Below are 23,562 nucleotides of genomic sequence, written 5' to 3'. Positions count from 1 at the left end.
CAAAAACACTATGCTGCACTGAACACAACAGTATTTTACTAGGCTGGAAATCCTCAATACTCGATGGATGTGCTTGAATGAAAACAACCAACACCTGGACCTGTCCTAGTACGTGCTAGAAGTGGAAGTGACTATACTTATGGCTCCTATGTTCTTGTACAATGGCCATTAGAGACCTCTTTGAGTTAATGCAGTCAAGATTCCAAGGAGAAGATAGATGCAACCACTCAGGTGTGTGCATGCTCTTCCTTCCTTCACCCCTCCCCACGCTCACGCACACACACACACACACACACACACACACACACACACAGACACACACACACACACACACATACACACACACACACACACAAATGAATGCTCAACCATCACACATGTAAGCAACCAAGGCATGCTAGATTTCTCATACAATAGCGTAACCCATTTTCCATTTACTTACTCTGTGTCCTTACTCATCATTAGCCCTGCCTCTGGGTTTCCGATTTTGAGAAGGAAAGAGCTAGAATGTAACAATAACAAGAAGGACAAAGGAAAAATGGAAGGATCTTTACTAAATAAGTGACTGGATGCTGCAGAAGTCCTGGTCCAGACCTCAACACCCCTTTGGCCTGAACACCCCTGATAAAGCAAGAATCCCCACCTTCCAAATACTCCCAGGCTTTCACAACCCGTTAAAAAGTATTCAACGCATTGCTATAGTTAGAAAAGGTGCACAAACTGCTAGGACATAACTCTGGAATTCTACCACCTCTCTGAGCTCACCTCATTGAGATGTAAACTATCTCCCTCTTCTGCTCACCCCTCCCAGGAAGACCCAATGTGTCTGTGGAAATTGGATTGAGAATGCTTAAGTCTATGTCTACTATGTTTACTTCATCTCCAATGAATGCATACTTGAATCTGTTTTGGGGAAAGATTATGAGGGGGAGCATTCTTTTGGTTGCAGGATCCCACAGATGGACAAGGTGTCTGCAAAAGAAAATGAAGAGATTATCTGATCTGTCTGGGTAAAGATTACCCAGATTTAGCAGATGAAGTGCCTTAGTTTAGAAGAAGTTAAACTGGACTTTAGTTCTTGTGGGGAAGAGGAATCCATGACAGGAGTTCATTAATCCAATAGAGGGGTCTGTGTTGTTAAGAAGATCTGGAGTCCCCTCAAACAGAAATTTCACTTTGTGCACCTCACACTACAATCCAGGCTCACAACCCAACTCTCCATTTTATCTTTATGCAAGCACCTCTGGCACTACCACCACCTTCCCAGACGCTGAACACACCACTGCACCTTAATTATGTCTAATGCTGTGTTCACAGCCCATCTGAAACATCCCAGTATTCTCTTGCAATTCCAGTCTCGGTTCAAAACAAGCCACTTGCAATTCCAGTCTAAATTCAAAACAAGCGACGCCCATTACCTCTGAACTTTGCTAGATCAATACATGTGTTTCCTTCTACCTTTCTTCACTGTTTACCAGTTCAAGTATTGTCAAGTTCACACTGCAATAGTCTGAGTTGCACAGTCTCAATCTTCATACTTGCTTTTGCTACTTGATTCCAGTATATGTAAAATCCTCACTTACTCCAGGCACGGTGCTATACAGTATATACAGTACACTCTTGAACTTTAGAACCTTAGACATGGTTATAGAGAGAGATGTCTCACTCATAAGAACTAGCCCTCAAAAATCTCTGAAACTCAGGTTCATACAGGAATCCTTTTCAACAGAAACTGTTCTTAAGCTTCCTTTGCAGGGCATCTATTTAACTTTTTTTTTTTTTTTTAATCTCCTTTTAAAACACATATGATCACTGATTGCATGATTATCTGTGAAAAGACTGGTACCAGGTTCCCAGCATGTTTACCCTAAGTATTCTGCAAGGAGTCCCCACTCATTCACTTTGTAGTAACTGAGGAAACAGTGTACTATGTGTCAGTTGCACATGTAGCACTTGAAGCAGAATCTGACAGAAATAGGTCATTTACTCAGATCTCCAAAGTGCTCTCTCTGGTAAACTCATGACAAGGGACACAGATTTCTGTTACCCAGGAGTTCAAATGGTGCCAAAAAGGCTAAATAAATAATCCATCAGATGAGTTACCAAGTGCCTCTCATATTAACCCGTGGGGCTGGATATTATCTCCAACAAGTAACTCACATTTCTTCCTGCTTAAAATCCTTCGCATTTTAGCACATTCTCACAAAACTTCCCCCATTTGTCTTTAACTGCATTATCTCTGTCCTCAGAAAGCCAAACCTTTCTGAGTGGCTTCACTACTCTTCTCTAGTCTCACTATATCCACTGAAGACAAACTGTGCCAGGTAGGTATTGTCTATCTCTTCCTTGTCAGACCCTTGTGACCCAAGAAACTTTTAATTAGTTGGGTAGGATTCCTGCAGTACTGTGCCTCTAGGCACTCTGAGCTTATTGTCAAGTGCTGCCCCACCTTCCAGGTTCAGTTTAAGTACCATCACTTACCACCTACCTCTGGGGTATGGGGATTCCTCACCCAACTGCCTCCCCTTTTTGTGTGTCCTGTGGCTTTTACTTTGAAATCAGTAACTTAGGTTCAATAACTTAGCAGCTCTTTTAACTTTTAATATAACTCATTTACAACTAAGTGAATTTACTTACTTGTGATAATTGAATGTACTGCCACTCAACTCCTTTTTTAATGTGAACTACACCGCATTTGTTAATTCTGTTGCCACTGGGCCCGGCAAGCCCACTCTGAAGTGGGGAGCTCGAGGGGCGCCTGGGTGGCTTAGTCAGTTAAGCATCCAATTTGCTTTAGGCTCAAGTCATCATCTCATGGTTTGTGAGTTAGAGCTCTACATCAGGCTCTGTCCTAGTAGCTTGGGGCCTGTTTGGGATTCTCTCTCTCCCTCTCTGTCTCCCCCTCCGCTGCTTGGTCTGTCTCTCAATTAATTAATTAACTAATTAATCAACTAATTAATAATCAATCCATCAATCAATCAATCAATCAATCAATTAAAGTGGGGAGCTCGAGGCACCTGGGTGGCTCAATCAGTTAAGCATCTGACTTCACGTCAGGTCATGATCTCTCGATTTGTGAGTTCAGGCCCCATGTCAGCCTCTGTGCTGACAGCTCAGAACTTGGAGCCTCCTTTGGATTCTGTGTCTCCCTGTTTCTCTCTGACCCTCCACTGCTTGTGCTCTCTGTCTCTCTCAAAAATAAATAAAAACTTTAAAAGAAGAAACAGAGCTTTTTTTGGGTGTGTCACCGTTTTTTAAACTGTAATCACTCCACCTCCATTCCTGACACCCTTACCATGTGCACCTATGCACATGTACCTGTGCACATGTGGTAAACTTGTCTCTTCTCCCAGTGAGATAAAAGCCTCAACAAGACAGGGATGGTGGCAGCAATGGTGGTGGTCAGTGTAGCTGAGCATATCCTATGGTATAATACATGTCTAGTGTGCATGAGTCTGTGAATAAGCAGATAGTAAATGATGGAATGCCATAATTCTCAGCAAAATTATGGGTGAGAGAATAGAGTCAAACTTGAAGGTAACAGAGGCTCAGAAAGCCCTCTAGCCCATAGTTTCTAATGCGGATGACAACAGTTTTTGTGTTTCTTTTCTTCTTCTTCTTCTTCTTCTTCTTCTTCTTCTTCTTCTTCTTCTTCTTCTTCTTCTTCTTCTTCTTCTTCTTCTTTTTTTTTTTGGTACTTTTTTTATTTAAAAAAAATTTTAATGTTTATTTATTTTTGAGAGACAGAGAGCATGTGTGTGTGAGTGCTGGAGGGGCAAAAAAGAGACACACAGAATGCAAAGGAGGCTCCAAAATCACCAAGTGGAAGATTATGACTTGAGCCGAAGTGAGGCAGTTAACAAACTGAGCCACCTAGGTGTCACTCTTAGGGTACTATTTGAAAGAGAGTACAATGGAAGTTTTGTAAAAGCCTATATACTACAACCAAGATGAAAGCCCCATATAAGGAATGAACTGAACACTGCTTCTAGAACGTAACAAACATTAGGCCTGTGCCTACTTATGACTACTTATGACTAGGGAGCAAATAAAATTATACTCACAAAGACAGTCATTGGTTTGTAGCGCGTCCAATGCTTCAAGTGCTTCTTTGGGCTTCGGGCTGAAAAGACAATGATGGGCATTATATTGCCATTAAAAATAATGCATTTAACGTGTCAGGTGGTCAAACCTGGTATTACCAGATTCCGAGAACAAAGCATCGTTCAATGATTCCTCCTGCCAGAAAAGTATAGAAGAGACGTGCACGACTCCTACCTTAGCGTCTGCCGGGAAGACTGTCATTGCTTTCGCAGCCATAGAACACGTTTTAAATAGGTCGACAGGACCTAATCGTACTTTATTGGCAATATTGGGCGAGGCACTCAAGAATGAACTCACGTGTCAAACACCACTAATCCAATGCCTAAGAACTTGGGTGCTAACCGTCAGCGTGGGGCAGTATGACCTCCAGCTGAGAGGCAAGACCCAGCCGTTCTCTAACCCCAGCCGCCAAAATGGAATTTCACGGGGCTGCACAAAAATATTTCCACCCAACAACTATGGACTCATAATGTTGAAATACGATCAGCCCTTTTCTCAGGATGAAAGCAGATAACGTTGAATCCAAAGCAGCCCACTTTACTCAGACAAACCGCTGTGAAGGAAAAATACCTCTCCACTTCCCGGGCAACGCCATCCGTGATCCTGAGAAGGAGGAAATCAGGTGACAGACAATTTCAGTTCCGGGCTTCCACTTACTGCAGAAATGTAAAAATTCCTTTTTTTGTATTTTCTAGAGAAACAAGGATGGAACTGAAATTACTAAAATGATCAGATTTCTCCTATTAATTTACCAGTGGTAGTTATGCAACAGAACACTTTGCAGTACAAACAACCTATCCATTAAAAACTATTTTCACTCATCCTCAAACTGTTTACTAAAACTCAAGAACAAGCAGAATATATGATCCTTTCTACTAAATAACCTAATTTCTTTGTTCTAGATTGGTGGTGGTTACACAACTTTTGCAATGTACGAAAACCCTCTGAATCTTACACTTTGAAGGGTAAACTGAACAGCATGTGAAATATATGTCATCTAAAAGCTAAACATTCAACACCCTGTATTGCCTTGTGGGCAGTGGTTGCACAGCTTTGTTGATGCACTTAAAAACTACCTCACAATTCACTTTACTGGGAGGAACTGTAAGTCATGTTAACTTATGACTCAACTCAAAAAACAAAAACAAACAAACAAAACAACACAGTATTCATCAGTCCACTGGTCTAACCCATCTTCAAGACAGCAAGAGCTGAATAAAATCTAGACTCTTCACTGCTGTTTTCCCAGCAGGGATTCAGTTCTTTATGGCTTCCAAAACCATGCTATACATTTTTCTGTATTTCTCAGATCACTTTGATGATTTCACTTCTACTTCTGGATACCTCTCCCAGGGGTGTTACCTTAATTGAACAGATTCCTCCTAGACTCTACAGCAGACAACCCAGGATACCCACTTTCCTATTATTTTTTTCTGATCATTTTCTTTTTTTATTGTTCTCCCAAAGAAAACATTCTTCCCCTCCAAACTGAATAGTACCAAGTAACATTCTTTTATGACTAGATGATTTTCAGGCTACTGTTACTGAAATACATACATGGGCGTGGGGAAATCTGAAATACCCACATCTTGGAAGATTAAAGTGACTTTTAACACATCTGGTTGAGATTCTCTCTAACTGTGCTTAAGTGAAACTCTACTCTAAAAAATGGTTTCTTTACACATCTGTAAGCAGAAAGAGTTTCCAAGTGTGTGCTTACTCTTTCCCACAGGTTCTGTGTAAGGGAAAACTTTGAATGCTCAGTATAAGGAAATTAAATATACTTACCCACTGTATGCCCTTTAGTTGAGTGACACAGTGTTCATGAATAATGGTTACCTTTTAGAAAAAGCATTTACTCCAAAATTATCACTATGTATCAGGAAATGTAACAAATAATTTGGCAAAATAAACTCCAACCTCTGCAAATTACACTCCTCAATCAGGGTCTGGCCCCTCTACGTGATAGATTTTCTTTTTTGAAGAGTAAAAGCAGTTGTCTCAGGCCAGGCAGGCATGCGCTTTTCACATCTCACATCATTTCACGATACTGGAAAAGTCCCAAGGCAAGTAGATTAAATGTATGGGAACATGAGCTCCCATCCCCTTCTCCACTCCTAGACACCTCAGGAAATTGACCATCAGTCTATAGCACCCTGAAAGTCTAAGTATGATGGTCGAGGACTTGGAATATACCTCGATATAATTCATCATTTAAATATGTTGTTGCTTGTGAGGGCCTGAGATTGACAAAAAGCTCCTGTCCCAGATGAGGTGGTCCCCAACACATAGCCAGACAGGACTTAAAGCTAACTTTATTTATATAAAGATCATTTCAGCTACACCGTCCTGCATCAACTAGTGACTTTTGGGGTCTAACAAGCAGCACACTACTTTCCATCTTAGAGGATGTGGTGAGAGTTTCTACCAGGTGTCCTAATTACACTAATTTCCTTTTGTGTCACTTACATACAAAAACCCAGTTTGATATATTTTGCTTCATCAATTCTTCATGTTCTAGCTTTTGTTGATGTGTCAGGACCAGTGAGTGCCCTTGCATGTGCAGTCCTCCAAACACAACTGCATAAAATTGGAATTATTACTCCCACTTTCTTAAACTAATGTAAAAGTAAAGTTCTGAGAATTTAAGTCATTAATCCAAGATACTACAAGAAGTGGCCATCTAAGTGAGAACGAAGGCTTGAATCTTGAACTTTTATACTCCCACGTCCACACTCTTCCATTTGGTAAGTATCACCTTTGAGACAGACAAACCTCCAAAACAAAACCACATGGATTTGTGTTTGGCTGAGACAATTAGGGATTTATCATACCATTAAACATTGTGCCAACATTGTATCAATGAGAGCACAAGCAGGGGAGGGGCAGAGAGAGAGGGAGACACAGAATCCCAAGCAGGATCCAGGCTCTGAGCTGTCAGCACAGAGCCCCACGCTGGACTCGAACTCACAAACCGCGAGACCATGACCTGAGCCAAAGTTGGACGCTTAACAGACTGAGCCACCCAGGTGCCTCTCTTAAAACTTATTTGAAAAGCAACAAATAAATCCATCCATTATTAGAGAGTTTGATGTTACATAAAGTTTCCTTCCCTAGATTGCTGTTCCACAAACTGTTTATAACTTTTTTTTACATCCATTTAGATTTTTGTCTTTTACATTTTTTCTCATTCTGGAACAATTACTTATTGTATTTCCTTGCCTAGTTTTCATAAACAATTGTTTCCTTTCACCCTTATTATTTCTAAGTAGTTTATATTATCATACATATTTACTAGAATTCTTAACCCTTAAAATCCTTAATTTCTAGTGAAATGCCTAGCAGGCAATTGTGGGATGTCTTTTACACTAGCATTTTACACTAGCATCTTTACGCTAGCACTGTCAAACTTATAAGTACATTATAAATTGCAGAAGCATGCTATTCCTCTTAGTAAATATTTCCTTGTTCCATGGAAAATGTTTACTAATATATTCAATTTCTCTGTTATATAAAGCCAAAACTAGATAAACCTATGTTCAATTATTAACGGTTCATTACTCTATCTTATCTGAAAATGATCTAGATACTCAATGACTATCCACAATTTACCTTAGCAAACTTTAAAGTTTCAAGTTAGCAAAAGATTTAGGGAAACCATTTCACTATACATGCTATAGCATTGCTGAAAACTTCACCAGAAATCTCATTCCACTTACACCTCTCTAAATCCCTTGCTTTTATTTTTTAATATATTTGGATTACTCATGAAAATATCGTAAAACATTTTTTAAAAGTCATCATACTGAGTTATTTTTCTTGCTTGCAAATTTTGTAACAGAAATAATAACATGAACTTACTTATTAAGCCCATATAGAATAAAAGTTGTATGTCTGTATTATGCTTAATGCTGGCAAATCTGAAGGCATACTTTATAAACTTAAAGTGAATTTTATGATTTTTTTTTTTTTACTGTAAATTAACCCCAGTCACATAAACTTAACAAATATTTGGGTTAGCACCAATATTTCTGCCAGTCTAAAAAATACTAAATTAGAAAAGCCTTTTTTTTTTTTTTTTTGAGAGAGAGACAGAGACAGAGACAGAGACAGAGAGAGAGAGAGAGAGAGAGAGAGAGAGAGAAAGAGAGACTCCCAAGCAGGTTTGGAACTGTCAGTGAGATCATGACCTGAGCTGAAGTCGGACACTTAAATGACTGAGCCACCCAGTGCCCCAAAAAGCTTATTTTTAAGCCAAATAAAAATAACTCTATCACAAATTAATTTGAATAAAGTACCCAAAGGGGCGCCTGTGTGCCTCAGTACATTCAGCATCTGAAATTTGGTTTCAGCTTAGGCCACGATCTTAAGATTCATGGTATCAAGCCCTGGGCCAGGCTCTGCAGTGGCAGGGCTGACAAGAAGTTCTAACAGTTGTAAACAATCCTGCCCCTCAACATGGGACCACCCAAACATATAAAACAACAACAAACATAAAGGAACTAATCAATAGTAACACAATAAGAGTAGGGAACTTCAACACCCCATTTCTATCAATGGACAGATCATCTAACAGAAAATAAATAAGGAAACAATGGCTTTGAATGACACACTGCACCAGATGGACTAAACAGATATAATCAGAACATTCCATCATAAAACAGCAGAATACATATTCTTTTCAAGTGCACATGGAACATTCTTTGGACTAGATCATATATTAGGCCACAAAGCAAGTCTCAACAAATTAAAAAAGATTAAAGTCCTATCATGCATCATTTTTGATAACAGTACTATGAAAGTAGAAATCAACCACAAGAAAAACTTGGAAGGAACACAATTATATGGAGGTTAAATGAAATGCTGCTAAAGAATGAATGAGTCAATGAAGAAATCAAAGAAGAAATGAAAAATAATGTGGAAAAAATGAAAATAAAAATATAATGGTCCAAAATAGTTGGTAGGCAGCAAAAGCATTTCTGAGAGGAAAGTTTATAACAACACAGAAGAAATACAGATGGCTAACAGACACATGAAAAGATGCTCAATGTCACTCATCATCAGGGAAATAATAATCAAAACCACACTGAGATACCACCTCACACCTGTCAGAATGGCTAAAATAAGCAACTCAGGAAACCACGGCTGTTGACAACTGTGGAGAAAAGGGGAACTCTCTTGCACTGTTAGTGGGAATGCAAACTGGTGCAGTCACTCTGGAAAACAGTGTGGAGGTTCCTGAAAAAATTGAAAGCACTAGAATGCAAAAATTCCACTATCAGGTATTTACACAAAAGATACAAAAATATAGGTTTGAAGGGGCACATGTACCCTAGGAGTTACAGCAGCACGATCAGCAATAGCCAAACTATGGAGAGCTCAAATGTCCATTGACTAGTAAATGGATACAGATGTGGATAGGTATACAGTGGAATATTACTCAGTCATCCCCCAAAATGAAATCTTTCACACATTTTGAGAGCAAAATGTCAATCATAGAAAGACATACGATATGATTTCACTCATGTGGAATTTAAGAGACAAAACAGACGAGCATGGGGAGGGGAAAAAAGAGGGGGAAACAACCCACAAGGGACTCAAGAATAGAGAGCAAACTGATGTTGCTGGAGGGAGGTAAGTTGGTGAGGGACTACATGGGTGATGGTTATTAATGAGGGCACTTGTGATGAGCACTGGGTGTTGTAAGTGAGGAGTCACTGAATTCTACTCCTGAAAACAATATTGCACTGTATGTTGGCTAATTAAATTTTAAATCAAAAAAAAAAAAAAAAAAAAAAAAAAGAATACCCTAGATAGAATTTGAGGCATGGTAACGTGAGGGTTCAAATTTTATGATTAGTTTCCTGGATGCAGAGGAAACCAAAGCAATGGTGTTGCATATTTTTATGAAAAGCTTTCAGAAGAATTTTCTTTAGAATTCTATTTTAGTAGTGTTTCATTTGTGAGCGATGCAGAGTAGACAGGCCTCTTTATGCTTACCTCTCTTCCTGGTTCACAGTATTAAATACAGTTTTGAAGTGATGGCGATGTTTATAACAACTTTTGGGGGGGATGTTATATAGTGATCTCTTAATTATAAACCTTACAAAATGTCCAAATAATGAGAACTGACACACTTTTGCCTTAAAGAGTATGATCCTGGAACTTGTCATGTAATGCGAAAGGAAAACTTGGGAATGTTCACTGATTTTTATGATTTTTAGTATTGCTTCAGGCCATTAGAGTGGCCTGGATGTGTGCTAAAAGCCAAGCTTTAAAAGCTTTTGCTACGCAACTATTTAAAGTAAGTCTTATTTCAACAGAGTAAAATTGTTAAAAAGAACTTATAACAAAAGAAAAAAATCATATTTAAGGTTTTTGTTTTAATGGTCACTATTGGGAAATGAAAGTGTCTCCTATTTTGACAAATATTAGAGGTGTTCTATACAACAAAATGTTAGAACAGGAGCTTTGATTGAAATTATGACGTTCAAATTGTTTCAAGTCCAGACATTGTATGGCTGTGTACTAGTCATCAAAGGTCTTAGAAAAATTCTCAATCGTCTTTGAAAGGGTCTGTGTGGTATGATGTCTTCAGTGTGGCCATTCCAAGGTAAGAACTATAAAACATGTAAGATACACAGGACTCTCACAATTCTCATCTGTGAGATTCCTTCCCAAGTGAATTCCATACTTGGACTTGAGAATATTTGGTGAGAATATTTTCTCTGATAAATTTCTCTCTGAAAGCAACTAAAGTCAGTAAGCCTAAAGAGCATTTTGCATTTCCTCAAATGTGCTCATTTTCTCAGAAACACAGATCTGATGGATTCTTTCAACTACCTAGTCATTTTGTTAAAATCACAGGATCAGCTTCTAAATGTAGCAACCAAATAGGTGTGACATAACCTCTTTTCTCTATGTAGCCTGTTACATATCAAAGTTTCTAACGCCATCTTTTTGTCTCTAAGAATGAGGGAAGTGGAAAGTACAGATGGAAGCAGAATACAATGTTGGGATAAAGAAAACTGCTACATCTTTTTTCTTTCTTTCTTTCTTTCTTTTTTTTTAGCGAAACACTCAATCTTCTACCTTTTCTCATATTTATTTCATGGTAATATTGAAAGTTGGAAAGTGTTTAAATGATGAAACTCATAATTGCTTAAGGGCACTGACAAAATGAGAGCTCTTTAAATAAAGACAAAATTATTTTCTTCAAAGCAGTTTATGTGATTGGGTATAAAAATAAATAAAAAACAACCAGCGTCACCTATAGTCTCCAGAAGATTACAAGAGTCAGCTTTGTGAATTTGGTAGGTAGTAGGTTCAATGTTTTAATTCACTATCTAGAAGTCACTGTAGCTTAGTTTGCACTATACTATGTGTGGAGGTGCCAGGCGGCCTAGCAGCTCTGCCCAGTGTCACACAGCAGACCAGCAGGAGCACCGGCAGACCTAATCAATCTGGATCTGACCAACCCGTGCTCTGGGCTCATTCCAGTGTCCCTGAGAAGTGCTGGCCCAGTGGACTCAGGTTGCTCTCCTCACTCCTCATCATTTTGTAGTCTTCCTGCTTCTGTGGTGGGTTATTTGATGCCTTGACAGTTTTACATAATGGTTACTGATGGCATATATATTGAGTTTTTATATTGAGGTTTAAAAGGGAAACGGTCTCCTTCCCAGAGGATGGACCTGTGGAAACTGAGCAGGTGGATGTCCTTCCCAAAATGCAGATTACTCCCAAAGAATGAGTCAGGTGACATTTAAAACCATGGGTTCTGAAGATGCTCAATTTTCAAAGTCCCAAAGTTCTGAATGAAAAAGTCTTTAACAATGCTCTCCAAACCACATACTTGGAGTTGGAGCCCAAAGGTCCAACTGTTCTTGCTACACTGTTCTAGGTGGAGGAAAGCTCAATGCGCCATCAGTCAGCCCCAGGAACTACAACCAACCCCTCATATGCATTAAGTTCTTACACGAAGGAAGGTGAAGGCTTTGATACTTACATCGAACACCTCACGTATTCAAGAATCTTCACAGATTGTATTGGTCAGGTTTTATTTGTAGGAATGAAGGAACATTCCCAGTTTTGAGCCATTCTTTCATGACAATTCCACAAAACTGAATGTAACTTTATAAATATTTTTAAAAGACATAGTTTTTTAAAATATTTAATATTCTGGTAATCTGATTTTGAATTATAAACGCCAAGATTCTGCTGGGGGTTTTAAAATGTTTTTTTAGTATTTTTTTTAAGAAGGCAAAACTGTACACTTTTAGATTGTTTTTAGGAGTTAATTTAATGTACTGAAAATAAAAAATTTAAACATATTTTCACCCTTATGTTTATGGCAGCATTATTTAAAATAGAAAACATAAGGAAGGATTCTAATGTCTATCAATAGATAAATATCTATTTGTCAATAGATAAATAGATAAAGAAGTGATACATCTATCCAGCCACACACAAAAAAGGATGTGGAATCCTGACATTTATGACAATATGGACCTAGACCTAGGGTATTATGGTTAAGTGAAACAAATCAGACAGAAAATGAAAATACCATATAACTTCACTTACATGTGGGATCTAAAAAAACAAAAATTAATAAGCAAAAGGCACAATCAGACCGACAAACATAGAATAAAACTGACGGTTACAAAAGGGGATGGGATAGTGACTGTGGAAAATAAGAGAAGGGCCGTGGGAGGCACAGGCTTTCAGTTATGGAATAAGTAAGCCACAGGGATGAAAGGCACAACAAAAAGAACACAGTTATATGGTGACAGATAGTAACTGCACTTGTGGTAAGCATAGCATAACATATGGAATTGTTGAATCACTGTGTTCTCCATTTGAAACTAATGTCACATTGCATGTCAATTATATTCAAAAACGTTTAAATGTTATATATGTGTGTAACCATATATATGCCATAAACACACAACTGAATATTACTCAGCAACAAAAAAAAATGTTTGCCATTTTCATTTCCAGAAACAGTTATGAACATAGAATAGAGGCTCTTATGCTAAATGAAAGAATTCAGAAAGCACAAGATAAATACCACATGGTTTCACTTATATACGGAAACAAAACAAGTACCACCCAAAACCAAAACCAAACAAACAATAAAATATACAGAACAAACTCTTGATTTCAAGAAGAGAAGTTGGGAGGGGGTAGGGAGCAGGAGGAGTGAAATAGGTCAAGGGGACTAAGAGGTGCAAACTTCCAATTATAGAATAAAGTCACTTGGGTGAAAATACCCAACATGGAATATAGTCAAAATACTGCAATAACATTGCATGGTGACAGATTGTGATTATAGAGTAATTAATAGAATTGTTGAAATATCATACTGAATAATATATCTGAAACGAATATAACATGTATGTCAACTAACCTTCAGCAATAAAAAAGAAACTATTTGTCAAAAAAACTGTGGAAGGGAGGGAGAGAGGGAGGGAGGGAGAGGGAGAGAGAGCGGGAGGGGGAGGGGAGGGGAGGGAGAGGGAGGGAGAGAGGGGGAGGGGGAGAGGGAGAGGGGGAGGGGGAGAGGGGGAGGGGGAGAGGGAGGGGAGGGAGAGGGAGGGGAGGGAGAGGGAGGGGAGGGAGGGGGAGGGGGAGAGGGGGAGGGGGAGAAGGGGGAGGGGGAGAGGCAGGGGGAGGGGGGGGGAAGAAAGAGGCTCAGTCAGTTAAGCATCCGACTCTAGATTGCAGCTCAGATCATGATCTCACAGACCCTAGTCAGGGTCTGTGCTGACAGCCTGAAGCCTGCCTGGGATTCTTGCTCTCCCTTTCTTTCTGCCCCTCTCCCTCTCGGGCTCTCTCTCTCTCTCAAAAATAAGTATTACTGTGTTAATTAGCTAGAATTTGAATAAAATCTTGGAAGAAAAAAATAAAAGAAATAAAATCTCTATCAGTTATCTAGTAGGTGGGTCAAAGAGAAGATAAAACCTATTTGGACCTTTGAAAATCCAACTAAACCTCTACCTAACAACCTCGTATCTTAAGATAGCAACAGGACTTTTACTCTGATTTTCTTCCTATTTTGTGACCCTCCACGTAAACAGAGCAAAACACATACTGAAAAGGACTGTCCTGATAAAAGTTATAAAAAGTTGGCCAAAATATACATTTCACTAACAGACCTTAACATATATATTGAATGACATAAAATAGTATTTTCATTTTAGTAATTTAGGATTGTCAGTTTCTCATTAGAAACTAATGACCTGGGAAACCTGGGTGGCTCAGTCAGTTAAGCATCCAACTCTTCATTTTGGCTCAGATCATGATCTCATGGGATTCTTGGGATTCTCTCTCTTTCTCTCTTTTCCTCCCTCCCCCCAACTGCACTGCTTCTCTCTAAAAAAATAAATAAATAAACGTAAAAACAGAAAGAAAGTCGTTTGAAGTATGAACAACAGAGGATCCTGTAAATCAAAAACCAAAAAACAGCCAACTGATGCAGGAGCTGTTTAATACTTTATTTTTTCATTTTTTAATGTTTTTATTTGTTTTTGAGAGTTGAAAAAGACAGAGCATGAACATGAGCAGGGGAAGGGCAGGGAGAGAGAGAGACACACAGAATCCAAAGCAGGCTCCAGGCTCTGCGCTCTCAGCACAGAACCTGACATGGGGCTCAAACTCACAAACCGTGAGATCATGACCTGAGCCAAAGTCAGATGCTCAACCAACTGAGCTACCCAGGCACCCCTAATATTTTTGAATTGCAAATAGTCTGCATCTGACTTTATTACTCCAACTATAATAGGAAAGAACACATCTTATTTAAGTTGGTATTAAAATACTATGGCAAAAAGGTATATTAAGGACAAGAGAATAAAATGACCAGACCTATCAATATTTAAACTCTAAACTACTACTAAGATTATAGAACACTTGAACATTCTTACAGTCATCGTACAAAGGAAATTTAAGCAACTTAGAGAATTCCATCTTCAAGTTAAATCTGTGTTGAATTAGATGAGGTTGATTGCACCTTAAATATTGTATTGAAATGAATATGCATATAGAAGAACCTCAGATGCAAACAAAATAAATGGTAATTATATAACATGATATTTGACTATTTTATAATACAGAGTCCTGCATACCAAAATTGTGGAAGTCAAACAACATGCTATTAAACTACCAAAGGATTAGGGCACCTGAGTGGCTCAGTCCACTAAGGCTCCAAGTTGGGCTTAGGTCATGATCTCAGGGTTAGTGGAATGAAGACCCACGTTGGCCTCAAGCACCGCATCAGGCTTGCTGCTGTCAGGTAAGAGCTGCTTCAGATCCTCTGTTCCCCCTTCTCTCTGCCCCTCCCCCGCTTGTGTGCACTCTCTACCAAAACTAATAAAAATAAACATTAAGAAAGCCATAATACTTCACACACACACACACACACACACACACACACACACACACACACAAACGACCAAAGGATCAAAGTACAAATCACAACATAAAATACTTAATAACAAATTAAAGTGAAACTACAGCATACAAGCCACAGCAAAATCAGTAAAAGGGGGAAAATTTAGTTATAAATCCTTAACATAATAAGCAGAAAAGGTCTCATATCAATGATCTGATTTTATACCTTAACTAACCAGAAAAAGAAAAACCTAAAGCTACAAAGAAGAAAATAAAGATTAGACGTTAAGTGAAAGAGAAAAAAACTAATAGAGAAAATCACTGAAACCAAAAGTTGGTTTTCAAAAAGATCAACTGGGGCACCTGGGTAGCCTAGTCAGTTAATCATGCAAATTGGGTTCAGGTCAAGATCTCACGGTTCATGCTGACAGCTCAGAGCCTGGACCCTGCTTCAGGATCTGCATCTCCCTCTCTCTCTGCCCCTCCCCACCTTGTGCTCAGTGCCTCTCTCTCTCTCTCTCTCTCTCTCTCTCTCTCTCTCTGTCTCTCTCTCTCTCTCTCAAAAATAAACAAACTTTTTTTTTAAAGATCAATAACGCTGACTAACCTTTAGCTGTATGGACTAAGAAAAAAGAACTAAGACTCAAATTTCTAAAGTCAGAAATAAAATGGGGAACCACTACTGAGCCTACAAAAATAAAAAGTATTATGTGAGTACTTTGAAGTCGTATGCTGACAATTTGTATAGTCTAGATGAAAGATAGGTTTATAAACAACATTCATCAAGAATACATCACAAAAAAATGGAAAACTCTCTCATGGAATCCTGTACCTGAGCTACAACTTTAATCCAACTAACGGTTTAATTATGATTCTGTATTCTTCAAGATGAAACATTAAGCTGGACTGTTCCTGACCAGCAAGAAAGAAATTCTGTATCATCAGAATCTTGGTCTTTTCAGGGTATAACAAAATCCTACAGACTGGATGGCTTGTAACAGCAGAATTTTATTTCTCACAGCTGTGAATACTGGAAGTCCAGGATGCACATGCCAGTCGTTCCTGTTTGTGTTCTGCTGAGCGCCTTCTGAAACTTTCTTTGTAACACTGACCCTAATACCTCCTAAAGGACACTCTTCCTAATACCATCATCATCTTAACCATGTTAAGGTTTCAACAGAAGAATTTTAAGGACTGCACAATCAGACCATAACAACTAGCAAACACAAATACTGGTGTAATTTACACAAGGAAAATCTTTAGACAAACTATATTTGTTACAGGAACAAGTAAGAAAAAAGATGTTTTGAGTGGCTCTCTACTTAACACAAACTGCATCACATATGAAAGTTCTGACATTCCTGGCAGAATGTTGAGGAATATGTAAATTCAATAGCATCCTTTTATGTATAAAAGGCTACATATATCAGGCAAGTTTTGATTACTTGGAAGACAATTCGTAACTCAATTCTTCACAGATATTTTCTTTACAGTATTAAAAACAATTCCTCAGTCTCAGACACATTCCACCTTTGATAAATGTTCAGGAACTTCACAGAAAAGAACCATGAACTACATTTGTGCATTTTCATTTCTTATTCTTAGATTTAACTATGTATGTATTCTGGCATCAGATTTGGCTCAAGTTGTAACATTTAGGAAGTAAAATTATGGCAAAGTGAGATGAAACAATACGAAAGTTTATTCTCCTCTCTATTTGTTATATTTATAATTTTGAAACCAGGTCAAAGTGTATTTACTCATTGCTAAAAACTCCTCGGGAAAATAACTATGCTTTACAAACTACCTGATGAATCCTTTCCATTAATGTGGTGTAAGCTTTAACAGTGGTAGTGGTAACTACCTTAGTAGTGGTAGTACCTTAGTAGTGGTAACTAACCACTACCTTATAGTGGTTTCACCTTATTACAGTTGATAACTCTGAAATAAACAGAAGGTCAAATAGAAAGATTATGATCTAAACTCCTACTAAAATACACACAGAAGTTGCTACATAAAATAAAATACACCAATAACAAAGCAAGGAAAAATACACTCAACAACACATTTTATTATATTTCTCAGTGCTGGTTCCCGCTACCCCAGCTAAGGGATACTTTAAGAAAAACTTACTTTATGGAAGTTACTATAAAATTAGTTTTTCATTATACATTGTAATTTAATTGCTCATAAAGTCCAAAATTATGAGTTACAATGCATATGACTTTGACAATAAATCACATATGTTAACATAACCTTTCCTGTGTAAGAAATATCCTACTTATTTCACAATCAGAGCTATCTTATTTGAAAAATTTTCTATAAATATTAAGTAAAAACACTACCAACTTATATGTCAATACTTCAAATATAAAGATAACCAGGTTTCCTAGCCCTGAATTTTTGCAACTACTAACATTACAAATTGAAAAATGTTATTTAAACCGATGTCCTAAAAATGCAATTCGGAAATGCTTTTTTTTTTTTTTTTTTTTTTTTTTTATGATGGTGGCAACATAAAATGATGAAAATAATGTGTAAGTTATCAAGCTTAGAATGAAATACATATGGCCACATAAATATGAAAATAGCCCCCTTTCTTGACTTTAAATGTGGACTTCCACCTTCCTTAAATCAAAAATCTTACAGAACATCTAGGTAACTCGAATATACATAAAGATTCTGTTAACATACTAGCTGGAACATGGTTTACCAAAACCTATGATGATAAGGCAATTTATTCAAAACACCTATTAACTACAATAAAATAGTCACAGTGGAAAAGACACTTCTTCTTCGTTTCTTTCTACTGTTTAACAGCAGGTATTACAGTCTTTTCCCCCTAAGTTCCATTATATCCAAACAATAAAATTTCACTTAAATAATTCAGCTAAGTCAGTTTTTAGAGAAATATAATCCTTTTACACAATGAAAATAGATCAGCATGTCTTAACAAAATACATTCATACTAAATGATGTTTTAGTCTTCTTTTAACAGGTGTGATAGCCAAAATCCAAATTGTAGAACAATCCTCAGAAACCATGTTCAATTTAGATCTGTAAGTGAAAAAAAACATGAAATCCACTGAAAACTAATTCTTATAATACAATAAATAGTCTACTGCATAATAAGGACCCTTTATACTATCTGAAATATAAAGCCTTTGAATGAAAAATTTTATATACTAGGTATTTCTCAATTCCTGTCTGTTGCAGTCATTATGAACTCTCTGAGAATGTTATGTTATGCAAATTATTCTCAATGACATTTACAATCTCCTTCTCTATTTTCATGCTGGTGACTTGAGATCTTACATTTTGAGAGTGGGAACACACATGTGGAAGTATAAGCGCCTTAAAAATTAAAAATTAAATTATATTAAAAATTAAATTGTAAGTACCTTAAAAATTAAAAATTAGGAAAGTCGGGTCCTAGGCCAAAATATCCTCTTCATATTCACATACACTTCTACTTCAGCTCCTACCTAGCCTTTGAACCTAACTCAGCTGTCAAAAAGTTCATATCTGTCCTTAATGCACAATGCAATTGTTACATTAAGTTTTGGCACAGAAAATAATCACCCTACTGTCAGAGGATTAATTTAGTCATAAGAATACTCTGGCTCATGGTCCACAAATAAGGTACATAAAGAAAATTTTAACAATTATGTTCTTCTTCATCCTTTTTTATTTCCTACTTCTAGGTATGTTTTAAAATGTATCCAACTTTTTCAAAATTTTTTTAAACGTTTATTTATTATTGAGAGACAAAGAGAGAGCATGAGCAGGGGAGGAGCAGAGAGACAGGGAGACACAAAATCTGAGGCAGGCGCCAGGCTCTGAGCCATCAGCACAGAGCCCAATGTGGGGCTCGAACCCACGAACTGAGAGATCGGACGCATAACCAACTGAGCCACCCAGGTGCCCCTAAAATGTATACAACTTTCATTAAATAGTACCCTATGTTTAAAAATGCATAAATACATGGTAAAAAAAAAATCTGGTAAAAAGCTACACTGGAGGTATGTACTCAATTTTCTTCAATTCATGGAAATAATCTAAATGATTTGGAAATATATTAAAAAATACTATGGAGCTGTAGCTGAATAGAAGGACTGGTCTGGTAGATCAAGTATAGAAAAATGTAAATTGTCTAATCTTGGTACTATATGTAAAGGCGTTCGTTTCACTTCGAAAACTTCCAACTTCTCTGAATGTCTGAAAATGCTCTTAATAAAATAAAGGGCTTTGTTGGTGATGAAAAGATCTGGAAATCCCCGATCTAGATCAATGATTACCAACGTGACAGCAGCATCAGCATCATGTGTGGTGCTCAACTTACACTTACCAAAGACTGGCTTTGTATTTTTGAACAACTCTACTAATTGTGCTGCACAGTATTTGACAGGAATAAATGCTCTACACATTTTTAAATTCCAAGTATTAAATCCAAGACTTAACACTAATATTTTTGGATTTGTGGTCTCTGAATTACTTTTTTATTACAGAGGTATTAAAAAAAAAAAAGTCTAAGCCTGATAGAAATCTAAGATATATCACCATCCCAATTATTTCATCCACACATGCCAAGAAAATCAGGATGAATTTTATTTACATACAGTAACAGCAAAACAGTGAGACATTCATTATTACTTTTATTGCTCTAACTGCTTTATCACTAAGAGAAATAACCACGTTCCACACAACACTGATACGTGATAAAATTGTAATCCCAATACATTAAGTTGACAACAGACCTCCGGTTTGAAGTATATTGCAATTTGAATGCTTCAGCAAGCTGGTTCAAACAAGAACCAGCTTTTTACATGCTAGTATTTCATCTAGGAGAAGGTACATTCTCAAAACTGCTACATTTCTTAATAGTTACCTCTCATTAAAGCAAGTTATCATCATGAAGTATCTATGTTAGAGGAAATAATATTGCTCTTTTCAGAAAGAAATGCTTCAAAGGCCTGTAAGGTTTCTCAGAGAAAAGAAATGTGTAACTAGATGGTTTCAGAACATTAATGAACTTTCAAATGAAAGGAGTGATCTCAACAAGATACCGAATTTAAGTGTTCAACATTCCCAGATTAAAGGTTTCTTTGTATGTAATTCATAAATAAAAGAAATAATAAACACAAGGTTTTATCCACTACTTACATCATCAATGTCTTCATCGTCATCTCCAATATCATCAAACTGGATTTCATCATCATCTCCAGGACCAAACGTATCTGTTTCATTGATTTTAGCTGAAGACAATAATTAATATACTTATATACATATATTCATGATGTTATTAGATAAACTGTCTATAAAAAGAAACAAGTCTGGGGCACTTGGGTGGCTCAGTTGGTTAAGCCTCTGACTCCTGATAAGAGCTTAGCTCATGATACTGTGGTTGTGAGATGAAGCCCCAGTGGGATTTTCCAACGCCCCCTCTCTCAACACTCCCCCTGCTTACACATAAATACAGGAAAAAAAAAAAAAAAAAAAGAAGCAGCAGCAGCCTGATATAAAATACAAACTATATTAGAAAAAGATTCTTAGAAGTGGTATTTCAATTCAACCAACATTTCATTACACGAAAAATACTGCTAACTTGTGTGGAACAACCCATCGCACAGAGAAAATTCACAATGAAATAAGAAGTTCAATGCTAAGTCATTACAATGAAGGGTGTATGTGTGTACTTTTATTTTGTTCAAAACTGTAGTGTAAATAAAGTAGGCAGGTTCTAATTACACTTAGTAGTTACATATTTCCCAAGTATGCTTCAAGGAGCTTTTCTGTGTTTTATTTTTCAAGGAGTTTGAAACAGGCTAGGAGCCTACTGTCAGCATACATAAAGTTCTCCTAAAAACAGCTAGTCTCTCAACTTACCAAATCTGTCAAAGAGTTAATTAAATCATTTTATCCCTAAGCAATAAGAGTTTAGCACTTTTAAAATGCAAATAATTTCATCAGAAATTTCAGGCTTATGGAAAAATCTTGCATTTTCATAATAAAATTCAATAGAGTAAAACATATAAAAGAAAATAGCTGCCAAGTGAAAGCTGAGCTTAACAAAAAGTTTGTTTTCTCTTTGATATTATGACATCAAAAGAGAGACAGAAGGTGTAATATGATCCTTTTTAGATCAAACACTGCACTTCAAACCGAAAAGGGGTATAATTATGTAAGAATCAACATACGTTTCTATATTTAGTCTTTCCTGGGATAGCTAACCCAATCAGAGAAGCCAAAAGAAAAAAGAATTAAAAACAGCTTTAAGGCACACCAAGCTCACCAACATTCACATAATAAGGGTCCCAGAGGAGAAGATATTGAGAAAGGGGCAGAAAACATATCAAAGAAACAGCAGCTCCAAACTTCCCAAACCTGGGGAAGGATATAGACATCCAGATACAGAAAGCCGGCAGTGTTCCAAGTAACAATTCAAAGAGACCCATACGATAAACATAAATAAACTTTCAAATTAAAGACAAGGAGAGCGTCTAAAAGCAACAAGTGAAAAAACAAACAAACAAACAAACAAACAAAAACACCCGGTATGTACAAGGGAATCCCCATAAAACAATCAGCAGACATTTCAGCAGAAACTGTGTGTAGGCTAGAGGGAAGCGGCACAATGTATTTACAAAGTAATGAGAGAGGAAAACCGAATTCACAAATGTGTGGAGATTAAACATCACAAAGTGAAAAACCAATGGAAATCTAAAGAAATAAACAAAGAAATCTAAAGAAATAAAAAAAAAAAACCTTCTGACAAATTAAAGTGGATAAACAACATACCAAAATTTGATGCAGCAAAAACATTCCTACTAGGGAAGTTCATAGTAATAAATACCTATATCAAGACACAGAGCCCAAGTGAACCACCTACTTTATACCTCAAGAAACTAGGGGAAAAAGGAATAAACAAAGCCCAAAGTTAGTAGAAGGAAGGAAATAACGCAGATCAGAGTGGACTAAAAGGAATAGCGACTACAAAGGCAGTAGAAAAGATTAGGGACAGCTAATGTTCTTAAAAACAAACGGCAAATTTAGCTACACTAACCAAGTACACTACAGAACTCAAAAAAAATCAGAAACGAAGGAGACATTACAACACATACCACAGAATACAAAGGATTATGAGACTATCATGCACAATTGTAGAGCAAAAGAATAGGTCAACCTAGAAGAAATGGATAAATTCCTAGAAAAGATAACCCAAGAGCACAATGACAAAGGAACAGAAAATATGAAAACACAAATTTCAAATAATAAGACTGACTCGGTTATTAACAATTTCTCCACAAACTAAACTCTAGGACCCATGGCTTCAACGTTGAATTCAATCCAAATTTTAGAAAATTAACACTATATACCTCAATCTCTTTCAAAAAAAAAAAAAAAACTGATGAGGGAACATTTCCAATCTCATTTTCATGAGGCAAAGTCTTACTGTGACAGCAAAACTAGACAAGGACACAACAGGGAAGGAAATCACATGCCAATATCCCTGAGCAACAGAGATGCAAAACTCCTCAACAAAATATTAACAAACCAAATTCAACGATACAATCAACGAAACATATACTATGATCAAGTGGGATTTATTCCAAGAATACAAGGATGGTTTGACATTCACAAATCAAAGCTACACTACGATAATAAAATAAAGGATAAAAATCGTGTGATCATCACAATAAATGCAGAAACATCAACATCCATTTATGAGATAAACACTGTTGACAAAGTGGTTTGCAGGAAAGACACCTCACTGCAATGAAGACCATATATGACAAGCCCACACCTAACATCATAGCCCAAGGTGGAAAGCTGACAGCTATTCCTCTAAGATCTGGAAAAAGACAAGGATGCCCACTCTCACCACTTTTAACTCTATAGACTATCAGAAATCCTGGACAAGCAATTAGACAAGAAAACAAATAATAATAAAATAATCCAAATTGGAAAGGAAAAAGTAAGGATCCCTAATTATAGATGACATTATATCATATGTATAGAGAAGCCTAATGAGTCCACCAACAAACTTCTAGCACTAATACCTGAATCAGT

General features: G+C 37.1%; 1 long non-coding RNA gene across 1 annotated transcript; it reads right to left on the bottom strand.

Annotated features, from left to right (window-relative positions):
- Window positions 1-290: 290 nt before the first annotated feature.
- LOC122212880 lies at window positions 291-21,375 on the bottom strand. Its single transcript, XR_006199344.1, has 6 exons — window positions 20,656-21,375; window positions 18,462-18,549; window positions 6,025-6,154; window positions 4,675-4,795; window positions 4,065-4,123; window positions 291-972 (listed from the first exon to the last, which is right to left on the bottom strand). It is a non-coding gene; the product is annotated as an uncharacterized LOC122212880 (long non-coding RNA).
- Between the last annotated feature and the right edge of the window lie 2,187 nt (window positions 21,376-23,562).

This window comes from Panthera leo (assembly GCF_018350215.1).
Source record: "Panthera leo isolate Ple1 chromosome Y unlocalized genomic scaffold, P.leo_Ple1_pat1.1 chrY_random_Un_scaffold_86, whole genome shotgun sequence".
NCBI classification, from domain to species: Eukaryota; Metazoa; Chordata; class Mammalia; order Carnivora; family Felidae; genus Panthera; species Panthera leo.
Note: the sequence above shows the minus strand (reverse complement) of the source record. Positions and strands in the feature narration are given on the sequence as shown.